The sequence below is a fragment of the Pongo pygmaeus genome, chromosome 1, assembly GCF_028885625.2.
Source record: "Pongo pygmaeus isolate AG05252 chromosome 1, NHGRI_mPonPyg2-v2.0_pri, whole genome shotgun sequence".
NCBI classification, from domain to species: domain Eukaryota; kingdom Metazoa; phylum Chordata; class Mammalia; order Primates; family Hominidae; genus Pongo; species Pongo pygmaeus.
The window spans coordinates 124,200,264-124,207,727 of NC_072373.2; positions in this window are offsets into that span (position 1 = coordinate 124,200,264).

The following is a 7,464-nucleotide window of genomic DNA, read 5'->3' on the forward strand; positions in this document are numbered from 1 at the left end:
CTTGGATTATATAACTTTATTTTTAATTTTTGAGGAACTGCCATAAATTTCTATAATGCCTGTACCAATTTACACTACGATCAAAACAGTGTACAAAAGTTCCATTTTATTCACAGTGTTACCAACAATGTTTATCTTTTGACTTTTTATAATTACTCTGACATACAAGAGGTGATAATTCATTATAATTTTAATTTTTCCGTTGATTAGTGACATTGTATATTATACTCTATACCTGTTGGTCATTTGTATGTCTTTTTTTGAGAAATGTCTATTCAGTTCCTTCACCCATTTTATAACTGGGTCTTTTTTTATATTGATTTATTTGAGTTTCTTATACAGTTTGCATATTAACTTCTGATTACATACATGGTTACAAAGATTTTCCTCATCTTTGTAGGTTGCCTTTTTACTCTGTAAATTTGTCCCTTTGCTGAGTGGAAGATTTTTAGTTTGACATAGTTCTGTTTGTCTATTTTTGCTTTTGTTGCCTGTGTTTTTGGGGTTATAGCCAAAAAAGAATTCATTGCCAAAAGCAGTGTCAAAAAGATTTCCCTTTGTTTTCTGCTAGTAGCTCTGCAGTTTCAGGTCTTCTATTTAAGTTTTTAATCCATTTGGAATTGACTTTTATATATGGTGTAAGACATGGGTCTCATTTCAATCTTCTGCATGTAAATATCCAGTTTATTCAATACTATTTGTTGAAAAGACTTTCCGTCCTCTATTATGTTTTCTTGGCAACTTTGACAAATATTAATTGACTGCAAATGAATTATGAATTCTGCTAAAATTGAAGTAAGAACAAATCTTAAATTTATAGTGAACTGTGGGTGGAAGAATGGTGAAATCATCAATACTTTACCAAAAGTTTATGTGGGAAGTGCCCCAAAGAAATCATCAGTTTACAAATACCAACCTCGTTTTAAGAAGAAACAAGATAATGTTGAAGATGGGGTCTGCAGTGGCAAACCGTTCACATCAATTTGCAAAGAAAAATTTTATTTTGTACATGTTCTAATTGAAGAGCACCAATGATTAACAGGAGAAACAATAACCTACACCATAGATGATCTCGAGTGGTTCAGCTTACATAATTCTGACTGAAAAATTAAAGTTGAACAAATTTTCCTCTTAATGTGTGCCAAAACTATTGCTCCCTGGTCAGCTGCAGACAAGAGCAGAGCTTTCAATGGAAATCCTAAACAATGAGATAAAGATCCTGAAGTATTTCTTTGAAGAATGATAATGGTGTATGAAACATGGCTTTACCAGTAATATCCTGGTGACAAAGCACAATCAAAGCAATAGCTACCAAGAGATGGTAGTGGTCCAGTCAAAGCAAAAGTGGACTGGTCAGGAGTAAAATCATGGCAAAACTCCCTTGGAGATGCTTAAGGAAATTTGCTTGTTGACTTTCTGGAAGGCCAAAGAATAATAACATTTGACTATTATGAAAGTGTTTTGAGAAAGTTTGTTGAAGCGTTAGCAGAAAAAAAAAAAAATGCCTGGGGAAACTTCACCTGAGAGTCCTTTTCCATTATGATAGTCTTGTGCTCATTCCTTTCATCAAATAATGGCAATTTTATGAGTTTCGAGAATCATTAGGCATCTACCATATAGTCCTGATTTGGCTCCTTCTGAGTTATTTTTGTTTTCTAATCTTAAAAACATATTTAAATATTTTTTTCCGGTTAATAGTATAAAAAAGACTACATTGACATGGTCAAATTCCCAGGAACCTCAGTTCTTTAGGGATGGATTAAATGGCTGCTGTCATTACTTACAAAGGTGTCATGAAATTGATGGAGATTATGTTGAGAAATCATGTTTACATTTTATTTTTTTCTGGTTTAATTCCATTTTTTCCACAAACTTTTTGATGTCCCTGTGTGTGTGTGTGTGTGTGTGTGTGTGTGTGTACACAATGTTCTATTGGTTCTGCTTTACTAGAGAACCCTGATGAATGTACACCATTAGATTCCTCAAAAAGGAAGTAATCATGTGATACTTTGATTCTAATGCAGTAATACTAATTGTATGGTAAGTTTTTATAGCAGCAACTGGAAAGTAATATAGCTTTTGTACCAGGAAACAAAGTGTTGCTGAAGCAATTACCTATAAATATGTAACAATATGTGGCAGGGCACAGTGGCTCACACGTGTAAACCTAGCACTCTGGGAAGCCAGGGCAGGCAGATCACTTGAGGTCAGGAGTTCAAGACCAGCTTGGCCAACATGGTGAAACCCTGTCTCTACTAAAAATACAAAAATTAGATGGGAGTGGTGGTGTGCATCTGTAGTCCCAGTGACTCAGGAAGTTGAGGCAGGAGAATCGCTTGAACCTGGGAGACAGAGATTGCAGTGAGCCGAGATCCTGCCATTGCACTCCAGCCTGGGTGACAGAGCAAGACTACATCTCAATAAATAAATAAATAAATAAATAAATAGAAATAAAAATATGTAACAAATACCTGTGAATGTGTTACCTTACCTGGGGGGAAGAACTTTCTTGATGTGATTAGGTTAAGGATATTACAATGAAAGGTAATCCTGGATTACCTGAGCAGCCCTAATATAATCACAAGAGTCCTTTAAAAGTGGAAGAGAAAATCACGTAGAGATCCAGAGACACGATTGTGTGGAAAGGACTCACTTTGAAGTGACTGGCTTTGAAGATGAATGAAAGGGACTTGAGTCAAAGAAAGTGGGTGGTTTCTAGAAATTGGGAAAAACAGGAAATGGATTATCTTCTAGAGCTTCCAAAAGGAGCAGAACCATGCCAACACCTAACCTTAGCCCAGCTACATTCAAGACAAGACTTCTAATCCCCAAAACTACAATAGATTAAATCTGTGTTGTTTTAAGCTATCAAATTTGTAAGGGCATTAATAGGGAACAAATCTAATTCTTTCATACTATAAAATATAATGAGAAACCATAAACTATTCTAAAATGTATTTCAAATTCTAAGATATACGATGTCACTAATAAAAATTATTTCAAATATTTTGTCATTTTATCACACTGTTTTTAATAGATACAGGTTTTCAATTAATAAATTTTAAAATATATTTATAATACCTTCTATATTCATTGATTTTAGACTTAATTCTATTTTATATCATAGTAACACTATAAATGACATTTCCATTTTGGCATTTTTAGATTTCTTGTATAGATACAATAGTATCATAAATTTTTATATGTATTCTCTCACATAATATGCTTCTGTTCTTTTTCAAAGTCATAACTGGGGAATGTCTCCTAAATTTACTCTGTCCTGTAGTTGAATTTAAGTTTGTTCTTCCTGTAGAAACACAGTTTTGAATTTATTTAATAGTAAAATATATTTCTACCAATGATTCTGTTTTATTCTGATAAAGGAAGCAGCTTTCAGTAATAGAATTTAAACATATGAATGAATGTTCCCATATTGATTCTTGTTGAGAAAGGTTCACATAAAGAGGCTGGTGTTTCATATAGCCCAAATGGTATTTAAAATACATATTATCTGTTTGTTTTATACAGACACATACTATTAAATTGAGTATGTTATAAACAAATATGTTGTTATGCTGAATATGTTAATGTTTATGAAAAGTTAAAGGGGTGCCTTACATTTGAGAAAAACATGAAATCTATGATACAGTATACATGGTGATCTTCATGCTTAATGAGACATACCACACACAAGCTGCTAATATATTGGCCAGTGATCTTTTTGTAAGATAAATTAAGATAAAGAATCATCTATTTTCATTTTAATTATTTTAAACAATATATTAGGTGTATTTGATATATTTTAATTATATACAAAATGATTTGTTTACTTAATTACAATTTTAATTTAATTATTGTCATGAATAGTTTATTAAAACCTGTAACTACAAATAACTTCCACATTACTTTGCCATAAGAACTAAAAGATCTGGGTTATGGTATTATAATATAGGAGGCTATTAAATTCATAACTGTGTAATGGCATAAATCATGCCTATAGTGTAGTAACAGATCAAATACTATATGGCATAGATCATGCATATAGTACTTTCTCTTGATATCTCTTAAACTTATTAAAATGTTTTATACATAGTGGTGTGTGGGAGGATGCTGGTTGTGTGGGACAGCAACCAATCTCCTATGATAGTAGAAGCCGAGAATTTTGGTTAATGCAAGGAAATTATAAGGTACTTGGATGCTCTGTCAAGGCATGAGTAAAATACTTTCAAGTCCATTATGATTGAAAAATAAAAGTAGAAAAGGATAGAGACAGACCTCTTCTACTCAAAACAGGAAATTTCCTGATAAGGCACTAAATTAATATGTGACATAAGCTAAGTTGATGCTCTTTTTATAGTTTATATTGATACTTAGTGGTATGAGATGGAAAAAAATATGATAACATAGTTGAGGAACGGGAAAGACCAGACTGTAGAAATCTAGTTAATGCATCCTGCAAGCATGAGTGGAACAAGCACCATAAGATTATGAAATGGAAACATAGTGAACTGTATCCATTGGATGTCACTGTTGAGATTTTTATTAATGCATACATGTAGAGCAAACTTCACTAAAATTTTCTTGGGAAAGAATTTCTTATCATTTGTCTTAGTTATTATTTTATAGATACCAAAGTAATTTCATGTATATATGGTCTTATTTTGACACTCATGAGCCAATTTGTATTTATTTAACTTGTGGTAGATTTGAAATCTTCACTTCATAAATGTCACACATGAATGTGTATTTAGCATACATACATGGCTTAGATTGTAGCATGACAAAGCATCTACATCTACAGGTTATCTGCGTCTCAAGTTTCTATCAGTACTTGACAGATAATTTTAATGAAAAAGAGCCAAGATCATGCACAGTGAGCTGGCCATTCTTTAATCATTTTACTCACTCATTCTTATGAGCATTAATTTTCAAGGTTTCAATATAATAGGAATATATAGCTGTTAGACTTCTTGGTAAAGTGAGTAAAAATATTATTAAGTCCAGAGGAGTTAAGAACCTGACTAGGCAGTTGTGTATATTTTGTAACGACAATATATATTGTTGTACTTAAATTTTTCAAGTATGACATGAAATGATGGGAATTTTATCCTAAAGGCAATCATCTTCCAAACAGTGTAACAGTGTGAACGAAAATACTGAAAATGTCCACATTTCACACATCATTGATTCTTAATGTTTCTGAAGCTGTTTTTTAGTGTCTTGTGTCTACTGTTAAAAAAATTGACATCCTTTTTGTAGTACTTTTCAATGTCTTAACATCTTTTGAATCAGAGCTAGCAATGTTGGGTTATTTTTGCTTGTTATTTTGTTATAAATTTCATTCCACACCTGTTACAATTTGTCACTTGTGTTTTGACAAACTGCATATACAAAAGATGTTTAACATTGAATCTTCTAGAGCTTAAAGTAAAATTCTGTCAAATTATAAATATAAAATTATTTCTTCCTCATCTTAGAGGAAAAGGTTTTAACTTTTCATCATTGTGTATGATGTTTGCTGTGGGCTTGTTTATATATAGTCTTTATTGTGTTGCAATGTGTCCTTTTTATACATAATTTTTGAGTTTTTATCATAAATGATGTTGAATTTTGTCAAATGTTTATTCTGCATCTATTGATATTATTGTACGGTTTTTGTTCCTCATCACTAATATGATATCTTATTTATTACTTAGTATATCTTGAGCCATCCTTGCATCCTAGGGATAAATCTCACTGGCTTAAAGTGATAGATTGCTGAGGATTTTTGAATCTATGATCATCAGGTATACTGAGCTGTAATTTTCTTTTCTTGTGATTTCTTTTGCTGGCTTTACTTATCAGGATAATTCTTTCCTCATAGAGTGAGTTTGGAAGTAGTCTCCTATTCTCAATTTTTTGGTTGTTTGAGAAGAATTGGAATTAGTTCTTTAAATATTTGGTAGTGTTCCACACTAAAGCTACCAGATCCTGGCCTTTTCTCTGATGGGAGATTTTTTATTACTGATTCAATTTTCTTACTCATTATGAGTCTGTTCAGATTATCTATTTCATTATTTAGTCTTAGTAGGTTATATCATCCTAGGAATTTATGTTTCTGTTTACTAATACTACTGGAAGTCTTAGCCAGAGCAATTAAGTAAGAAAATAAAATAAAAGCCATCTGAATCAGAAGGAAAAAGTTAAATTGTCTCTGTTTGCTGGTGACATCATATTATATATAGAAAACTATAAAGACTCCACCAAAAATAGGACTAATAAATTCAGTAAAGCTGCAGGATAAAAACAACACATAAAACTCAGTAGCATTTCTATACACTAACAATAAATTGTGCAAAAAAGGAATTAAGAAACTGATCTTATTCACTGTAGTTTCCAAAAAACTTATGAATAAAGCTAACCAATGAGATGAAAGATGTATATACTGAAAAAAGAAAACATTCATGAAAGAAATCAAAAAAGGCACAGAAAAATTAAAAGATACTCTGTGTTCCTGAATTGTAAAAATTAATATTGTTGAAATGTTTATATTGCCCAAAGCAATCTACAGATTTTATGCAATCCTTATCAAATTTCCATTAAAATGTTTTGTAAAAATAGAAAATAAATCATGTTTTTACAAAACCACTGAAAATCCTGAATAGTGAAAACAAGCTTGAACAAAAATGGAGTCAGAAGCATCACGCCACCTGTACCTGGACTAAAATATACTACAAAGCTATAGTAATGAAAACAGCTTGGTACTAGCGTAAGAACAGATACACAAACCAGTGGAAGAGAATAGGGAGCCCAGAAATAAATCCACACATTTACAGTCAATTGTTCTTTTTAAGTTTTTCTAGTTTATACATATTAAATATATATATACACACACACACATATATATATCATTTTTAATGTGCTAGAAATATATATCAATAATATATATTGTAGGTGTATGTATAGATATATATACACATATATATCTATATCTCTCTATCCTATGTATCAATATAGGAGATTATATATAGGAGATAACTATATAAAGGATACATAACTCATATATATATATATATATATATATATATATATATATATATATATATGTATGCAACAAGGTCTCACTGTGTCACTCAGGCTAGGATGCTGTGGCATTATCATAACTCACTGCATCCTCAAACTCTTGGATCAGTTGAGCTTCCTGCATCAGTCTCCCAGGAAGCTGGGGCTACAGGCATGACTGGCTAATTTTATTTTTAGTCTGTGGTCAGCCTATTTATATTTTTAATTGGTAACTGGCAAATTTTATTTTTAGTCTGTGGTCAGCCTATTTATATTTTTAATTGGTAAAAATCATGCCTATTTATCATGAAGTATGAATAAGTTGTGGAATGGCTAAATTAAACTAATTAACATTTGTATTACTTCACAAACATCTTTTTTTGTGTGTCAATAACACAAAATCCACTCTCTTAGTAGTTTTCA